The 20393-nt window shown below is 43.3% G+C and overlaps 1 protein-coding gene across 4 annotated transcripts in view; it reads left to right on the forward strand.

Moving 5' to 3' along the window:
• Positions 1–20393, forward strand: part of ACD (ACD shelterin complex subunit and telomerase recruitment factor) — a 501602-nt gene that overhangs the window by 2977 nt on the left and 478232 nt on the right. For 3 of the 4 annotated variants that reach the window (XM_069217682.1, XM_069217690.1, XM_069217698.1), the window contains exon 2: positions 17963–18059. The gene's annotated coding sequence lies outside the window, so the exon portion shown is untranslated. Of the gene's footprint in view, positions 1–17572; positions 17683–17962; positions 18060–20393 lie in introns of those variants that run through there. The other variant, XM_069217705.1, reaches the window with a different exon arrangement.

Raw genomic sequence — 20393 nt, forward strand, 5'->3', positions numbered from 1 at the left:
GACCCATTAATATTTTCGCAAGTACCCCATTCCAAATATTGGTAAACCAGCTCCCTACTCTGGCAATTCCTTTTCCAAATTTTTCCCAGACACCGAGTTCCTTCAAATCTGTACTATCTGTAGTTAGGTTAGTAAGCATACCCCTAATCTTTTTACTATTGTCCGGAATGAACGAGCAACAATGGCGCTCGTTGAGCATTTTGCAGACCCCTCCACTCTTTGCTAAAAGAATGTCTAAAGCAAGCCGATTTTGAAGAGTCATAGCTCTTTCTGCAGCAAGTTCAGTATCCATCAGGAGTATAGCCCCTGTGAAGTTTGTCAGCATTTTATCCACGATAGTGGACAACTTTTGAATCCTCATAGAATTCAAGATAACCCCCACTGAAGGGAATATAGCTCCAAATATGTCACCAATGACAGCAGCCACTGATTCTTGTTTTTGTCTAGCATGTTGTAATTCAGACGTTTTAGGTATTTGTTTTAAGTCATCAATCTGGTAAATCTTTGGGAAAACTATTCCCAAATAACATGTCCCATACCATCCCTTAGGGAGACGGTAATAAGCATTTAGCCCACAGATGTAGTAGATCCCAGGGATCGCTGGATCCTGTCCATTCAACATAAATGTCCATTTACTCTGAAACAAAAACACGTCTGCATTCACTCGTTCCCACAAACAAATTGTCCTGCTCGGATTTTGGCCTATATGTACAAAGCCTACCTACATGTAATTCATCTATAGCTAGCTTGCCTTGTGTTTTAATTGCAGTGTAAGCATAATCATTTGCATATGTGCGTTTTTCTAATCCTTTTTCTAATCTTTCTTTCAATGCTTTGCGTCTATCGTCACTATGATCTAAAAAGCTTTTCCCCACAGGTGATAGCAAGCAAGTCAAATTATTGCGATGTGCATAAGCGGTTCCAAATGTAAGCGTCGGCTCAAAGAATCCTCTAACTATTTTTATATCATGTTCCTTAGCTAACTTGTTCAGGAATTAAATCACAGGCCCAAAAGAAAACATAACATCCAGATTCGAATAAAAGTATTGCACATGCTCTTGATTATAGAACCTTGTTAGTAGCAAACTACAGCTAATCCCGTAGGTTAGAGGAAGGCTGTGGTAGGTAACTCCTTCCTGCACAGATGAAGGAATCTTAGTGCACACATAACAGTCTTTCGCATCCATGGTCTCCACATACTCATTAAGCAAGCAATAGAAAACATTAGTAGAAAGTTCCCCTTTTGAATTAGTTCCCTCATGCAAGTGTCTTGCATCCTGCTCAAACCTTTCCCACGGGGTTAGTGTAGTTTCAGGTTTTGAAGTAGCGTTAATAGTCTCTTTCTCTATCCATGGCATTCCCACAATCACTCCCACAATTATTATTGCACACACAATACCTAATATAAGACCTAGCCAACCACACACCTTACTTCCCTTGTTACTACCTATATTATAAGACATAGCTGTATAGAATCAGATAGTAGACTAACAATCAACTTGAGAATGATTTAGAATTTTCTCTTGCTCTCTGCGTGTATTTACAGCGTCTTCACTCACTCCAGGGCCCCTTTTGTCAAATCAGGTTAGCAGCTTGTCATAATCGGGTTTCTCAAAGTCAATCCGGTTTAATGTCACATCCGGTGATTATAAAGTCTCTCTTTCAGTTTTCATAATTTTATTTTAACCAAGTCTTTCCTTCGGATTATTTCAGGTACCGTAGTACTGGCCTGGTACTTCTCGGTCAAAACAAAATGCTAGGAATTCTTGTTGCCACTCAGATGTTGTAGCATACGCCCATTCAGGACCTGTATATCTTCTGTTTGCGACTCTCTTTCTTTTCAGCCTTCGTTCACCTTGCTGTTCTCCTTCACTTAGGTCTTCCACCCGGGATGTATCGTTCTCCTCCTGTTATTGTTTCATTTGGTGTGTCTCTTATCCTTAAGAGTGGTTTCCCTGGCCAGTTATCACCCTTATGCGTCTTCTTTCGATGTGTCTTTTCAGGACGCTGGATAGCACCCTCCTCTTGTGATATGGTGTTTTCACTTGATGGACCTTTAGCTGGCTCAGGAGATTCTGGCACACTCCGATCTCTTTCTACTATTTCTCCTTCTTCTTCTTCTGGGTCTGTACCGGGTTCGAGTTCTAACCCGTATCTGTCTACTTCTGGGAGAACCTCTCCTTGATTTAGTTCTCCTGTTGCCTCTACTGAGACAGGCACTCTGTCATCTCTCTCGAACTCATTTACTGTTTGAGGGACGAGGCTGTTCTCAAGTGGGCCCTCCGGCATTCTCAGTTCCTTCTTGACTGTTTTCTGGCCCTGAGACTTCTCTTCCTGGAGCTGTTGTACCGGAAACTTCAAGTTCCTCTTCAACAGGACACGTTACCTTTTTTGTGTGACTGGCATGTATACAGTTTGGAACTCCTGCACACTTCACAGCAGTAGTAGTTGTCAAGATTACTTGATACGGCCCTTTCCAGCGGGGCTCCAGACACATTTTTCTCACGTGCTTCTTGACAACTACCCAGTCACCGGCTTGTAGGGTGTGGCCTGGATCTCCAATCGGTGGCAATGTGTTAGCTTCTACCTGGTGAGAGAAAGAGCGAATCACATCAGCCAAACCTTTGCAGTAGTCCAACACCATATCATCTGTGATATTCACAAGAGCATTTGCAGGTACTGCTGGCAACCTCATACCTCTACCCATGAGGATCTCATGGGGGGATAGTCCTGTTTTCTTGTCAGGGGTGTTTCTCATTGACATCAGCACTAAGGGCAATGCATCTGGCCATTTCATATTGGTAGCTGCGCACATCTTTGCCATTCTCGATTTCAAAGTACCATTCATTTGCTCTACTAGTCCTGATGCTTCAGGGCGGTAGTTACAATGCAGCTTTTGTTCGATGTCTAGTGCGGCACACAGGAGTTTAATCACCTCAATGTCGAAGTGTCTGCCCCTATCTGACTCTATAGAGACCGGAAACCCGAACCTTGGTATTAGTTCCCTAAGTAGCAGCTTTGCAACTGTAAGACTGTCATTTCTACTTGTGGGGTAGGCCGCAATCCAGTGACTGAAAACACACACAATCACCAACACGTACTTCAAGCCTCCACAAACAGGCATTTCAATGAAGTCCATTTGCATTTTGCTGAATGGACCGCCAGCTCTCCCAATGTGGCTCAAAGTTACCACTGTCCCCTTTCCAGCATTCATCTGTTGACAGATGATGCACCTGTGACAAATAACCTCAGCAGCATGTCTGAATTTTGGGTTGAACCAGTCGATTTTAAATGACCTGATCATTGCATCCCTCCCAAGGTGAGCCTGTCCAGGATATAGTCTGGCAAACTGAGACAGAAGACTGTTTGGCAGGGCTAATTTTCCTTCCTCGGAGACCCACAAATTATCAGCCCTCTGTACACATTGCATTCTTTGCCAGGAACGTTTTTCCTCTTTGCTTGCACGTCCTTGTATTGTTTTTAACTCATCTAGAGTATCAACCACCTGTAATGCAAGATTCAAACATGTGTCATTTTCAGTTTGCGGTAACAATTCCCACTGCTCCTTGAACGATATGCAGTTCAATGCGCAAAACCTTGCGACTTGATCTGCATAACCGTTTCCCATGGACACAAAGTCTTGCGACTTAACATGAGCATTGCATTTCACCACGGCAATTTCAAGAGGTAACTGAATTGTATGTAACAAGTCCTTTATTTGTTCACCATTTTTCACGGGAGAACCAGAAGAGGTCATGAAACCTCTCTGTGACCAGAGTTGGCCAAAATCATGTACAATTCCCAATCCATATCTGCTGTCAGTATAGATAGTGACTCTCAAGCTCACAGCTGCGTGGCATGCCTTGGTAAGGGCAATTAATTCTGCCACTTGTGCGGAGAACACTCTCTCGAGCCAGGAGGCTTCAATGATACAGCTATGGTACATACGGCATATCCAGCTCTCAGTTTTCCAACAGAATCTCTTAAACAGGACCCTCGACAAACATGATACAGTCATTTTCTTTTAGCTGTGTGTCCTGAATATCTGGTCGAGGTTTGGTACATAATTCTGTTACCTCAAGACAGTCATGTTCGAATTCTTCCTCATTGTTGATTTCAGCATTCTCAACAGGAAGTAAAGTTGCCGGGTTCAATACAGTACATCGTTTTAGTGAGACATTTGGTGACCCCAGTATGATTGTCTCGTACTTAGTGAGACGAGCATTTGATATGTGCTGAGTTTTAGTTTGAGTCAACAAAATTTCAACTGAATGCGGAACCATTACTGTTAGGGGGTATCCCATGACTATGCCTTCACACTGCGTAAGGCTCTGACCAGCTGCTGCAACTGTGCGCAAAAAACCCGGTAAGGCTGCTGCAACGGGGTCCAAGGTAGCTGAAAAACAAGCTACCGGGCGATTTGCACCTCCATGGACCTGTGTCAAAACAGACAAAGAACAAGCATCACGTTCATGACAAAACAGTAGAAAAGGCTTCGTATAATCAGGCATGCCTAACGCTGGTGCCCTGCACATGCATTCTCTCAATTCCATAAATGACTCAAGCTCTTCTTTGGACAAGGCTATGGTATATGGCTCATCTTTGATCTCTTTGCCTGTCAGTCTTATTAAAGGTTTCGAGATGATTGAGAAGTTGGGTATCCACTGGCGACAGTAGCCCACCATTCCCAGAAACATCCTGACATCTCTTTTTGTCGTTGGAGGGTTCATTTGCAAAATGGCTGTTATCCTTTCTTTTGATATTCTCCTGGACCCTTTTTCGATTAGATGCCCTAGGTATTTCACCTCTTTCTGACAGTATTGCAGCGTCTTAGGTGACACCTTGTGTCCGTTCTTTCCCAAATGATTCAGTAAAGCAATGGTATCGTATTTACAGTTGTCCCTAGTTTTAGATGCAATCAGCAAATCATCAATGTACTGCACTAGGGTCGAATTGAAAGGCAGCACCAAGGACTCCAAATCCTTTTTCAATATCTGATTGAAGATGGACGGTGATTCAAAAAACCCTTGAGGAATTCTGCACCAACTGTACACCTTATCCAGGAATTTGAAACTGAACAAAAATTGGCTGTCCTCATGAAGAGGTATTGAAAAGAAGGCTTGTGACAAGTCTATAACAGTGAACCATTCAGCATCGCAGGGAACCTGCAACATGATCACTGCTGGATTGGGCACTATAGGGCAACATTTTACCACAATCTTGTTTATTATTCTCAAATCCTGCACAATTCGAACCTTTCCACAAGGCTTCTTTAAACCCATTATGGGAGAGTTACACGGACTGCTCAAGACCTCTCTCAGGACACCCTGTCTCTGAAAATCTGCAATTATCTGTGACACTTCAATAAGAACATCTTGTGCCATATGATATTGTGGCACCTGGGGAAACACTGCATTCGGCTTTACCTGTACTCTAACTGGTTCCACGCCTTTTATTAGTCCCACTTCCTTTCATGTCAAATCCCACACCTCTGTCACAGTTCCCTGCAACTCGACAGGTAGATCAATCATTGTAAGGATTGGGAACAAGGTAATTAAAGGGTAATCCTCATTAACCGTCCCTGTGTCTTCCTCCGAGAACTGACCTTCATCTCCCTCATCATCACTATTTGTCTGTACTTCGATTCCGTCATTGGAACAGGTAATCGAACATTTTGTCTTGCACAGTAAGTCCCTTCCCAGTAGGGATACTGGACTTGAATCACAGACTACAAACCGATGAAGCCCCTGGAAGTTGCCAATCTCAACCTGTACTCGATCTGTAATCGGGCTTGTTAGATATTGGTTTGCTACTCCGACTACCCTTATGGTACGCCCTGAAAGTGGTAATTTTGGAACCTCTGCACTCCTGACTGTAGAGCGTGTAGCTCCGGTATCGACCAGAAATGAGACCTTGTAACCCATCACCTTTCCTTCCACATATTTACCCCTCTGATCCACCTCTAAGGATGCTGCAAGCCTACATTCTTCACTGTCTGAGCTATCATCTGACCACTCTCCATTCATGCCTTTTTCACCTCGTAATGGAAACTGTTGTACTGTATTATTTTGACTCATTACCTGGCCTGTGACCTGTTGAGGAAGCATCACCTGTTGCTGTCCCATCGGAGCCATTGGTAATTGCATTTGCTGTCTAGTTACCATGGGAATCTGCTGTTGTGCTGGTTGCATTTGCGCTGGCTGAGAACGCAGCATTTGCATCTGCTGCATGGGCTGTACCCCTTGCATTTGTACAGGAGTGTTCTGAAAATTCGGGTTTTGATGTCTTATTTTTGGGCCTCTTACATTTTGCAATGTACCAACATTAGCACTTTGCTGAACAACACCAACCTGCACCATATTCGGGCACTCCCGTTTCCAGTGCCCCACGCCCCCGCACGTTTGACATGGTGACATCCTTTTTGCCCCTTGTACGTCATTTTGAACCACAACAGTATTCAAGTCCGGACCGCGATTCACAAACCCTCGGCCTCGACCTCTCGGTTGTGTCTGAAACGCACCATTCATTTGCGGTTGTTGCTGTATCATTTGTTGAACTCCATTTCCCTGTATTCCTGCCTGTGCAGCCCTTATCTGTATCACCATCACTTTCTCTGTATGACTCCAATCTATTTACTCCCATCGTGCCTTCCACTAATTCAGCAGCTTCTGCCCCTAACCTTACAACGTTTAGGTACTCATCTTGCCTTTCCTTTTCTGGTTCGACTGTATTCACTGCGGCCTTTTGTGAAGTGTAAGTCCTTTCTAGCCATTCTTTTAGCTGTTGCACTGTGAAACCCTGCAGTGAGATGTTCCCTGCATGTATCATTGGTGACTGTGAAGTGTTTGTACTCATTGTCTGCGGGGATAAAACCCCTAGCCCTGCTTGACGCATCGCTTCTATGGGTGCTCCCACTGGACTAAGGTCTATTAAAGACCTCGGCTTTTCAACTGCTTGTTCTCCTGGGGCCATTATCTGGGGAGTTCCCATAGACCCTCCTCTTATCATACCTTGAGTCATTACTCCCTGGTCACATACGCCAGTTTTGCCTTGCGCATACAATGGCACTGGTGGACCCACAGTAATTGGTAATGATATGGCAGCAGGTGTCTGACCTGGTCCCAGACTCCGTGTAGCAGTAACTCCATAGGTCTGTTCCAAAGTACCCGGGACAGGCACTAATGGCGGACCAGCTACTGGGTTGTACCCTGGTATCAGTTGTGGCTGTGGCTGGGACAGCAATTTCGGAGTTGACTCAATCTGCACTAACTTTGATTTCGTATATATCGGGTCTGGCGGCACTATCAGATTTGTAGTAGTCTCAAGTACTGGGACGTCTGGGTAGATTCTCTGTATCTGCGGTGGAGGCTGCAATTGTATCGGTATGTCTGGTGCAGTGGGTACACTGACACCATTCTGTATCGAAGCCGTATCACTAGTCTGTACCATATCAGCAACTCCCTTTTCCTGCGTCTGGTTCCCAGGATCCATGCTAGTGCTTGGAGCATTGTCGCTCACCGCATAAGGTGGTGGGCGATCATGTAATAATCTGTCCATGAATTCCTCATCATCTGAATCATCTTCCTCTTCCCAAGGTCTTTTATTTTCTTTAGAATTGTTCGAGTCTTTATCTGTCTTACAGGAGGCTTTCTTTCCCTGTGTTTCTTCTCCCTGTGCTATTGCTGGGAACAATTTTAGTCCGTCAACAATTCCCCTTCTCCACATTTTACTCTCGTTATCCCATCTAGCCTCGGCATAGGATTTTTCTGCCCTTCTCAGTCTTCTCTGAAACTTTTCTTGCCTTTGTTTAAGAGCCATTAGATCCCAAACCGCTAAAGCTTCATACTGAGCTGGCCTCGGAGGTGGTTTCTGTACTCTTAACATCCACCTCAAATTCTCTAGCACCCTCGTATTGAACGTCCCATGTTCTGGGAATGGTAAACATCCCTCTTTCTCTGTTAATTTGCGCCACTGTTTCATCCATAAGTAAGGCGCAACACCTTTCTCTTCCATGACTATATAAGCTGGAGTACCCTCGGGTGGTGTAGGCTCCCCATCAGTTGCTACAATATTTGCGTCTCCTTACAGAGCGCTCTTAAATGCCTTGACAAAATTCATTTTGCAATTTTCTCTTATTTGTATTTTAATCAGAAGTTACTTAGTTCCCACACACTCTTCACCCAACTTTCTCAACCTATTGCCTCTCACGGACGGCAGCCAATCCGTGCACGTCCCCTCTCAACAACTGACCTATCTCAGCGCAGCACCACTGACGTCACACTCATACACACTGCAGCTGACAAAGTCTTGCAGCTCGTCCGCTCTTCACTGAATCCACACAAACTAATGCAAATTATTGCGAGCACCTTAAATGACAACACAAATCTGCCGGTTTACTACAGGAAGGGTATCTCATTCGCTTCAGAACTTTACAGAGATTTCACTTGAAGCCTCAGCCGCTACTTTCTCCTTATCAGCTCCCACATTCGCAAGTAGAAGTCGACCCGCAATTTCTACTCTCGACTTGTCAATGGCTCATCCTAGTGCACTTTAGAATTTGCCAAATCTCCATCGAAGGTTTCACACATACATTTCAACTCAAAGTCGACTTGTCAACCACACCCGATTGACCTATTAAATCGCACAGATTACAACATAAATCCAAGTGTCTCATACACTTGTCAATATACTCTGGAGTCTTAGACCACGACGGGTCCGTACATAAACAACCAACCACGTGGATAATTTTGAGCATCAAGCGGCACACTCATGTGAAGTACGCCGACTTCCCTACTCTCATACTGCGGAGTACGCCCACTCCTACTAAAACAACATTTACTTGGCCTAGATACACACAAATTTCACGATCACCTGCAAAAAGGCATAAGCTAAGCAAGCGCAAGAACCCTAAACCACACACATTATGGCGCCGAGAACATCCCCAACTCACTTAGGCAGGCTCCGAGATCTCGGGAAAGTCATGGTGAACTTAGAAACCCATCATACCTCCAATTTGCATTATCACAAAAAAACAAATTAAACAATGATTCTCCGTCCTAGGGCCCCAAGGGCCCAAACCGTCGCTCTGCTACCAGAACTGTTAACACGTCCTTCTATGTTAATTTATCACACATTAGGACTCGTTTTAGGCCAATGAATCTTGTGACCCAGTGGAGAGACACCGTAGGACGAGATTACTGATTAATATGTCAAGCAATATATCAATAATGTCATCAATATTTACCACCACAATGCACTTTACTTTGGATAAAGACATTAATCAAATTGTCGGCCCAACCATGACCTTTCAGCCATGAATAACCACACCTTTGATAGAATTTTATGAATTGTATTCCCTATTGATTACAATCTACGAGCAAAAGAGTTAATCTTAATACCAGGAAACATAAGAGCATAGTCACGATATTGCAACTGAGGTAAGATTTCATTAATGCAAGAATCACAAACATAAGAACATAGCACGGCGTGAACATAGATCAGAAAACAGCAAATGTCATATACGTCTCAGTTCAGCATAGCATAACGTCAATCATTTGTCTATTTGCATCAATCGAAGTGAACTCCTGTCCTAACCACTAATTAGCATCAGCATGTTGGGCTTCATGCAAAAACAATTTAGAACACCAATTTAGAAAACATCTAAACTATGGTCTCTATCAAAATAAGCAGTTGGTACCTAGAAAGGAAAAGCAAACAGACAAATTACAAATTGCATTGTCATAATTACCCTCCAAGGATTAGGTCAGCACACAGGATCAGTCTTAGTCTTCAGGACATTAATCAAAACGCCATCAGTCTAAACTTAGTCTAAAGGACAGGGCACACTTCCCTGATAAGGAGGAGAAGTGTATAGGGGCGGTCTATGGGTGAAGATGGTTTTAATAAGTCTCAAAGTCACCAAACGGAGTGACAGAGTTTCTGGATACAATCAACAGCATTCCCTACCGAGTTCTCTCGACCTTTCTGTGACATGGGTTTTTATCCCTTTTTCGTAATACCTTTCCCCAAAATTCTATTGGACATTTACTATACCCCATTATCTTTAACCTATCAAATTATACATTAGGTAATTCCCATTGTCACTCCACATTTATTCATAACACTTTGATTGGTCTTCATAATTGACGTCTTCGGAGGTGGCACATCCGGAGATTACTTCACATCTTGGCACGTTTTCTCGGGTCAGCAGTTGCTTTGTCCATGGTTTAAACGTCCTTGTACATTACATTAATCTACATTTGTTTCAATCTTGTGTATAAAACTTAAACTAAGGTAGCAAGTATGCGGATGAGAACATAATTGTAATGATACATTCATCTTCCAAGTTGAAGAAAAGAACATTTGCAGGGTCATGGCCCTTTGCGAGTCAGCACACTGGAAAACAGAAAAATGCTTTTAATATGAGAGCCAGGCAGCTAAAACCCACAGCTCACGCTAACTTAAGGCCTATGAGAGGCCTATGAGATTTTCAATATAAATGCAATATCGTAATCGTTAATATAACTTGATTAATCATGGCATTAATTATTTTATTTATGAGTTATTAGTTCGCGTATACATTGGTGGCCACACACATTATAGTCATAATTCAAATGCACGTTAAAGCAAAATGACTATTATTGTCGTTCTTCTATGCAACATTGTTAAGCATTGATATAAGCATTTCATTTTAATATGTATTATTTAAACTACGCTCTCTCACTTTCTCAAACTCTGTACCCCAGCAAGATTGTCACATAATTCACTTTACTTTTCTCTCTCTGACTGTGAAGTGGGAGGAGTTTGGAAACCCTGAACTCCATGTTGAAAAAAATGTAAGCAGAATCTAGTCAAAAGACATAGCCTGTCATTTGACCTTTGTCATTGAAGCACAACAAATAGGACCAGATAAATACAGAATTTAAAGGCATCTATATTTATTGCTAGGTCTTTCACGGCCCACGTTTTGGAAACACTGCCTTAAACCAATACTGGGGATACCCTGTTTCACGTTATGAAATCTGTTGGTTAATGCAGTCACTGCAGGTTTCTGTTCATGTAACTAACTAGAGGTCGACAGAATTGAATCCTAGTTGGTGCAGTGGATAATAATGACTTGCATTTTCAGTCATACAAGGTTCCAAACTTTGACGGAAAATACAGTCAATATGTAAACATTTATTTTAAAAATGCATTACACACAGTACGTTAGGCTGCTGCAAAATGTGCCGAAAGGTTTTGGTTTAAGCTAAAGTGCTTTTAAAATATAGATTTCAGTGGGGCAAATATTTTTGTGTTCACTAAAAGGAAACACTCTAGTACTGAACTGGTAACACCCTTACATTACCTCTTTAAAATAATAAGTCTTTGTTATCATTAAGCTCCAAGTGACTTCATCAATTAAAGCCAATGCTACCTCTTAAGCAGCCTTTATACATTTACTGACTAACCAGTTGCTCTCATTTACATTACTTTCAGGTAGCAGACACCCTGATGACAATGCTCATTTTTTCTTTTAGTCTCTGACCCTCTGAAATCAACATCACAGGAGGACTATTCCTTTTCCCCCAAAGCATCTCAGCGGTCCGGATTAACCATTCCATTGCTGTGTTATTTGAAAAAAAATAGAGGAACAGTTTTTTGTGAAATTAAAAAGCATGGAGGCATTGTTCTCTACAGATTCCTCCCCATTCAGCCTCTGGGTACTTTATATGTTCAGTGGCAGGCGGATGATGGTGTCCATCGAAAAGTTGACTAAGACAGATCACCCATGTCACCTAGTAAAGTTGGATTGCAACTTAGTATTTTATCAGAGTACTTGTGTCATGGCCGGCATTTTATTACATGTATTTGACAGTGATTTATTATTTTAAAATGTTTTATTCTAACTGCGCTACCCTAATATAAGTAATAGACCCTAAGCCCCCCACCATCATTTTTGGGTCTGGCTAGAGAGAGTTTTAGTCATGTTGTACGATTAAGAGGCTTTTGGTCACCCTTCTTTAAATAATGGTTTGTTGGACGGTCAGTGAGGTCAGTGAAGTGTATTTTAGCCAACAGGGAACCATGGCTATTAGAGTGAATGTGACAGCCATATTTAGCTATTCGTCTGGTTGAGAGTGCCTGGCTTATCTTGGGTCATAAAACATGACACACTCACTTATTTATTTATTTAATACAGTGTGTTTTATAACATAACCCTGAAAGCTGAATCTATTCTTTAACAGTATGACATATTAACATAATACATCCAAATGTATTAGTTATAAAAATCAGCAATTGAACTACCTTCCTGATACATCAATGTTAATATTTCTGAAATATGTGATATAAGATTATCCAATGATTCTTCCACACTTATTTTCTAGTTTGGATCTCATGTAAACAAATCTGTGCTCTTCCTTTAGTTGATACTAAATACATCAAACGAGACAGTTTCCTATTGAAATTGTCCTTTTCATTTATACCAGATATACACAGTAGGAAGTTGGCTCTCTATATAGTGCACTAAAGTGAGGTGCACTGTGCAGAAAGTCAAGTTGATCTCCAAAGGCATGCAGAGGCAAAAATAGATAGGTCTAGTGCTCTTCTTGTGGTAGTGTGGGCGGGCAGTTCGGCTTATCAAGGAGGTGTGTTCCTCTTCACGGAGTTAGTGGAGGATGGTGGAGTCCCGGGGAGACAATTCCTCATGTATCGGACATTGATGCATGCTGTAAGGGAGCTATGGCTCACGGTGAACGCAGAACCAGAGACACATACAATACTACAACTTTTACTGACAATAAGGGAAGACGCTCACTTGATCGCTAGGCTTTATAGAGCTCACAATGAGGTTACCCTGGAATCTTTACAGACCCTACTGACGAATACCTCAAAGAAAAATACCAATAAACAAAGTTTTAAAAAAAAATCAATGAGTCGTGTTAAGCATTTGTTGTACTCACAGAGGCAATAAATGAGAAGCACTCAAAGAATAAATCTGAGACCAATTTAGAAAAATAACAGTTGCGTTTATATATGCTTTGAACCAAATAACTTCGTCATAAGGTAATCAGTTTTTAAATTGAAAATACTTTGCTGTTTCAAAAATCAACAGTGCAATTTTAAAAGTCTTCAATGTTAACCTATAAGAGGATGCACTTTCACAGGTAAGTACACAACTTACAGTCCCAGTCTTTAGTACTTTAGGCTGGCACCGGGCAAGGTTCAGGTTCGTACCAAGAGTGCACCCACAATGACACGCGCTGGCTGGGTGTAGAGTTCAAAGTCTGAGTAGGTGCCCAGTGTTAGTCAATGGATAGAGGTGGTGTGTGGAGAGTGAAGACACGCTGCTTCCAGGTAAGTACCAGCATTGACAAAGGTTGGTCTCCGGGGGTTGAGCACGGGGGGGGCACAAGGCAGCACCAAATTTCCAATGGAGACAAGGGGTATCTTCTGCAGTGCTGCTTAAAAGTGAGTAAAGCGGAGTCAGGGGTCGATCCCCAGTAGTTGAGGTAAGTAGAAGGGGGGCTACAAGGCAGCACCAAACTTAAGCCCTCAGTAGCACATGGACGGCTGGGTGCAAAGTGCCAAAACAGCATTGGGCTCCCAATGTTATTCAGTGGCGGAGATAACTTTCAGAAACGGGCTGCGTGCTCTGGCCACGAAATTTCAACCCATAGCTGCCCAGGTAAGTTGAGATGCCAGGGGTCATAGGGACACCAACGGTTCAGCTCCCCAAGGCCCAGGGGCTCCGAGTGCAGGGGTGTCTTTAGGCCTCAGAATGAGCTGACCAGACAGGTCGCAGTCAGGGAGAGACCTCATATTTAGGGTACAGGCGTCACTGGGGAGTCCGGTAGGGGTCAGCCCACGGTGGACTCTTGGTCAGAAGCACCAGGGAACCTTCACTGGATAGGTGAGCCACTTGGACTCAGGTCAGTGGTGTCAAGTGCTGTGGTCACTTATGTTGTCAGGTTTTGTGGTTCCTCAGGCAGGCCTCCTCTTCTATAAACATGGTTTCTTCTGGACAGGTCCGATGTCCATGAGAGTTCCTAGTCTTTATCAAAGGCAGGTAGTCCTCCCAAGGCTTTGATGGGTCGCTGGGCTGCAGGATAGTCATCTTCTGTGTGCAGGTTTCTTTGAAGGCTGCAGACAGGCTGGTAGGGCTGGGACCAAGCCAGTTGGTGTCGTCAGCCTTCTGTGCTAGCGATGTGTCCAGCTCTTCTTAGGTTGCAGGAATCTGATTCTGGGGTCAGGGGTGCCCACTAAATACTGAATTTAGGGTCGCTATGGGGAGTGCCACGTGGTAGCCAATGGGCTACTCACCTTTATGGTGACTACACCCTTTCTATGACCTCTTCCTTTGAGAAGTGCATAGCCCTTACCCTATTGACTTAATTACTTCTATGAAAGACGGAGGAATATCAAAAGTAGTTTCCACTTCAGCTCGTCCACCATAGGGGTGGGACTGGCATGAAGTGGGTACTCCTCCTAATTTACTTAGTTTTCCTGCCAGTCCTGCTGCCAAAAGTGGGTTCATGAACTGGGGGTCAGCCTTTTCCACCATTTGGAGAGGCCTGGGTCGCATTTCAAAAGCGGCAAGGCCTTTGAAGCTCCCCACCATGGAGTGTCCATCCTGCCTGGGAGAGGAGATCACCCCTATGCCCAGAGTAGGCCTTTGTTCTGAGCTCTTGAGAACATTGGCTCTCACCTAAGGGGGGCCAGAACTCTGTCTAAGGTGGCTGTACTGGTTTTGACCAGTCAGTGCCTATGCTAGGAGTTGTTAGATTTTTCAGGGAGCACCTCTAGGGTGCCCTCTGAGTAGATATATTAATAAATCCATCACTGGATTCAGTGAGGGCTTATTAATAAGAGATGTTTGATATCAAATATCCAAATGGTCAGTGAAGCCATCATGTAGTGGGGTAACACGGAATGACCAGTGTCCAGCACATGTACTTAAAATCGCTTCACTGTTCCCTTACTATGACTGAGAATTAACAAAGACACAGCAGGGGCATATCTGCCCATGGATGGAGGTACGCCCTCATACGTATCATAATGTACCCTGTCTTTAGGGCTGGAAGACCTGCCTGAGGGGTGACTTACATATATTGCATGCAGTGTAAAGAGACAGGGCACACAGGCTGTGTGTCATGTTGTGTTTTCATTTTAGGTCTGCACCAAGACACGCAGCCTGCGAAAGCAGCACTGTGTGCACTTAGTGAGGGGGTCCCTGAGGGTGAACAATTCATGTTGCAGCCCTCAGGGACCTTCCTTTAGTACCCCATGCTTTAGGTACAAGGGGTACTATTTACTAGGGACTTATAGTCGTAGCTAAAGGTCTGCCAGTTGGGAAAAACAACTGTATAGTTTTAGGGAAAGCCATATGGCACTGGGGGCCTGTTTAGCAGGGACCCAGTGCATTTTTAGTCGCAATTGCACCAGAAACCAGGCAAAAAGTGGGAGGGGGGTTGACCATGTCAAAGGATGAACTTTCCTATGTTAACTACAGTAGTTTTATCCTTTCCACAAGTGATTTGGTTCAGGTAGATGTGAGCTGAATCAGTGTTTCCTATTGCTCTTTGCAAAGACTATATGAGATTTTGTTTGTTAAGGGCACATTCCACCAGTCAGTAACACCTTGCACGGAGAGCTGGCTAAGTCTCATCAGTGTATTCACTTATTTTCAATAGATGACTTGCCTTTAATATATTTCACTGTTAAACCTTTTAAAAAATATCTTTCCATTACTTCATTGTGTGTTTTAAAAAGGCCACTTTCATGGTTTTCTTTTAGTGCGAATGATCTTGGAATAAAAATAACCGTACCTGAAAGAAAGACAAAAACAGGAAAGCAGAGAAAGGATTGGGAATTGAAAGCATGGCAGAAAATAGAAAGCAGCAAAGAAACCGAAAGAAGAGAAAAGGGAGAGAAGGAAAGGGGGAAGGACACAAATAGTGAAACGAAGACAGCAAGAAATTAAAATGAAAGACTAGAAGAATAAAAAAAGCAACAAAAGAGAAGTTGAGAAAGAAATTGAGAATGAAGAAAGAAAATGTGAAAAGAGAAAATGGGGACAAAATAGAGAGAAATGGAGAAAAGAGTGAAAGGAAGAAGAAAAAGAAAAGAACTAACAAAACAGAAAAGGAGAAAAAGAAACAAAGAAATAGGGAAAGAAATAAAAGAAACAATTAAAGAATGTTTGAGAAGAGAGTGGACTACATCTTCCTCCATTTTCAGATTCTTCAGCCTCACAGAAAGGGTTGCATTGTATGTTAAAGTACTGCCGCTGCACTGGTGCCGCTGTACATTGTCAGACAAGCTGACAGTTAAATATCATGTGCAAGCTGATCAAAGGCAGCCTGAGAGCTACTGGCAGATCGCAATCGACCTGTTGTAGACCCCTGGTCTAATTTGTGCTGGTGTTTGTTCTTTATTAAACACCATTTGCATCTACACTGTGCTGTCATTTAAAGGTGGCCGGAGGGTGTTCGGGAACTAGCTCTATCTTTGAGGCAATGGATTAGTGAATATGCAATTGCATTGTAAATCCTGGTTTACTGTTTAATTCATTGCATTATGTGATTTAAAAAAAAGCTATCAAATCAAATGATTTAAAAATAACATAGATTTGTTTGTTCACTGCTTTATCTATTTTGGAGATATTGACATCTGTGAGATAGTTCTATTCACAAAGGTACTGCAGAACCTGAAACACATTGAGTTGATGGAAGGTCACATTTTTTTTGGTTATATGCATTGAGCAATACATTTAATCATAGCATTTTGAATTTAGAGCGGAATATAGCACGTTGAATTAAACCCTATAATGTATTTCAAAGAATTTATTCTTGAATTGCAAATTATAATTTAGGGAAACGACCTTGTTGTAATCAGCCTTGAAGATAAAGTTGTGGAGGTTATTTTACCTTGTCTATAGGAAAATAATATTTTCAGATTACATGGGGCAGGTACTAGCCAAGTTCCTCAAGGGGTGTGGACTAGAATTCCTAAAAATAGTCAGATATGCACTTGTAATTCGAGGAGCGTTCTTTGCACAGCAGAGCACTGGATTGCCTATCCAAACCTTTTCGCCACAGGATATATATTGGAGCTGATGTGCCATTAACAGGGCTCACAAAAGTACGTTCACTGTAGCTTGTATAAGCTAGTTTGGAGTGGGTGCATGATTTTTGTGTGCTCCTGTTCATTGACTGGCATCGGTCCCATTAAGGCCCCTGCTGCCATCCAGCTGATCAGGCTGCATGTGTAGTCACTACAAACCTGTCGCAGTTACCCCACAGCGACTGTGCAGGTGCTGGCACGCGCCCCAACCTCTGCAAAGCTAGCGAGCTTTCTCTTCATTACTTACTGTGGGTTGTAGCTCCTTCTGCATGGAGGGAGAAGGCTGAACTCCAAAGGTTTTACATAAGGAGGGCTGCAAACTAAGTTTTACTGTCACTCATAGGTTCTGGTGTTTGCAAGTGTTGTCTTTCCCCCCCCCCCCCCCCTTCTCCGTATCTGAGGGCAGCACTTCGGCTGGAGAGTACGACAGAAGAGCAGTCTATAAATCTCTCGCTCTTACTCCTTGCTTCATTCTGCTTCTGTGGCGGACGCTGCATCAAGCAAGTGACGACCCCTTCCGAGTGCATCGTAAAGCTGCTAATGTCGGTGCCAGAGCAGTGGGAGCCGAACTGGCAAGTAAGTTCTCAGTTGCAGGTAGATGGGCTGTGAGTGCAATTAGGCAGCTTCCAGGTACAAATGCAAAGCGCAGCCTGTGCACACGGTTTGATTTCAGCAGATACGAAGGATCTCTTGTATACTTTATGCACACTTCCAATGTGACTTTTTTGTTTAATGAAGGTTAACATTCAATATTTAATTTTCCCTGTCTCAATTGATTATGTTATGGATGTCGGGCAGATTCAGCCAACAGTTACATATAAATGTTTTCATGCTTTTATTTTCCTTCTGATTCCAGTGTTTTGAATTCAGGAATACGCCCCTGGGAGTTAAATATTCTCTGCTGAAAACTGTGTGATCTACAGATCTCAAGGCTGGATCCTGGTATTTCGTGGGTAAGAAATTACACCTGGTTATTTATAGAGCTGTCAGAATTGCAGCACGAAGTGTTTAAAAAAACAAGCTGTTGTTTGAATCAGCTTCAGTCCGAAGCAAAGCATTTTAAAGGTATCTTAGAGCTACTGGTTTGAATTTGGAGGGAGGTAGGGGGCCCCTGGTTACATTACATAGCAATTCAGTCATTGAATTGAAAAAAAGAGTTGCACATCACACTAAAACTGTGTTTAGTTTTGGGGCGCATATTTTCATGAACAGTAATGGCTGTATATATTTATACTAGAAATCAGTAACCTCCTTTTATATGATCTTGGAGGAAAATTAATAAATACACCCTTTTATTATTACTAAATTTCTAAACTTATAGGTTCTAACTGGCACTAATGTGATTTAGCACCTTTGTTCATCACTATACGGCAGCATCTGTCCGGTCCTATTGGGGGGCTGCGGGGGCGGTTGGGGGGGGGGAGGATAAGAAAGGCAGGGTTTGCAGAGTCCCCAGGCTTCTCATGGAGTAAGTGTAGGATGCTTAAGCTCAACACTTCTCAGTGAACCAAGAAACACCGTATGTTAATTGACCAGCCCATTTGTTGACTTTTCAGAAAAATAAAGTACTTTACTCACACAGCAGTGTTAAATGCTGCACAATCCAATTCGTTATGCAAGACTGTATCCATGTTTGTGATGCTCCTTCATGGCACTTCATTCCATGATTCCTCTTACGAGTCCCTCCTCGGTGGCCCTTTTTCTGGTTGGCCCGCTCTTTTTGTGCAAGTCTAAAGTTAAAGCGTGGTTTAAGTTCAGGAGGAGTTTTCTTAGGTCTCTCAGTCAAATGTGCCCTCAGTTCAAGTCTGCTCATTGAGTCTTAGCCCTTATGGTGGATTGATGTAGGTAGCGGTTTATGTATTGCTCCTCTTGGGCAGTTTAGCCAGCTCCTCCGTTTGCCTGCGGCTAAGCTGTAAGGAGTGGAAAGCTCACAAGAGCGCCAGGTAAGTCACACACAAGCCGCATCAAAATACACGAGCGCTCAAATCAGTTTCCAACTCTGTAGCTCTGTCACAGGTGCGGTACCAACAGCATTATTGTCCTCAAATGGCAGTGGTGTGACCCCCGACTAGGCCAATGGCATTTAAAGCCTGATCGGGCCAGCGTTATCAGGCTAACACTGACCAAAATCTACTATACTCTTTCTAATGTTCTCACACAGGTAGAATTCGCCACCTCAGTTACCAACCACCGGATCCTGTTAGAAAATGTTGTTCTCGTTAACCTCCAAGCAAGTCTGGGCCTTGATGTTCACCAAAAGATTCTTCCCCTCCTCACATCACGGCGACCCTTGTCCCAGCTCTCCTCCCTGTGATTACCAATCTGTATCACCACTCTCTCAGCCTGAAACTCTTCCTACGAGATGGAAAGCAGCTCCGGTCAGACCGTCCTAAAGAGTTATCTAACTACAGGCTGATATCGCTGCTCCCTTTTCTCAGTAAAATATTGGAGACCCTGTTAAACAAACAGCTTGCATCTTTTCTGGAAAGCCACTCCCTGTTGGACCCCTCCCAGTCCCAGCTCTCGTTCCTGTTTATGCGGCATAGCGCTGAGAGACCATTTTGGGGGTGATTAATTCTCCCTATATATAAATATATAAATAACATGGCGAAAGCCGCTTCAACTGGTCTAGAGCTCGCACCACCCGACGGGTCCTGCGATGAAAATAACAGTAGCAGCCGCGGATCCAGCTTACAGTGATCACGGCATTTGCAGTCCCTGAACGGGCCTACCATGGTCATGGCTTGTAGTGATTCCTGCCAGAAACTGGGATGAAAGACCAGGAAGACCTTCTGTCATGCTGATCACTCTTAGCTCTCTTGGGCAGTCAGCTGACTATAACTGTCCAGGGTCATGCTGGGCCTCTCTCATTCTTGTTGGTCTGTCGCCCTACAGGGTTAGGCAGACCCTTTCCCTTTCTCAGCAGGCAGAGAGACTTCTAGCTACCTCTGCCCGGTAAAAGGTACCACCACTCCAAGGAGTCAAGAACCTTTTCAAGGTCCAAGATCAGACAGCCAGCACAAAGCCAGTTTTGAGGGACATAAGTCATAACTCTAAAGAATCGGCGTAGATTCAGGGAGGAGTTGTGGGCAGGTGCAAACCTGTTTTGATCTGTATGGAACAAACACAGGGCAAAAGGTGACAGTCGATGCACAAGTATTTTTTTCCAGGACCTTAAAGTCTGTGTTGAGTAAGGCTAATGGGCTATAGGAGCTGATGAGTTCAGGGTCTTTGTTGGCTTTGGGCAGAGATAACCGTTGCATCTCTGGGAGGCAGAGAGACTGCAA

The sequence above is a fragment of the Pleurodeles waltl genome, chromosome 2_1 (assembly GCF_031143425.1).
Source record: "Pleurodeles waltl isolate 20211129_DDA chromosome 2_1, aPleWal1.hap1.20221129, whole genome shotgun sequence".
Classification (NCBI taxonomy): domain Eukaryota; kingdom Metazoa; phylum Chordata; class Amphibia; order Caudata; family Salamandridae; genus Pleurodeles; species Pleurodeles waltl.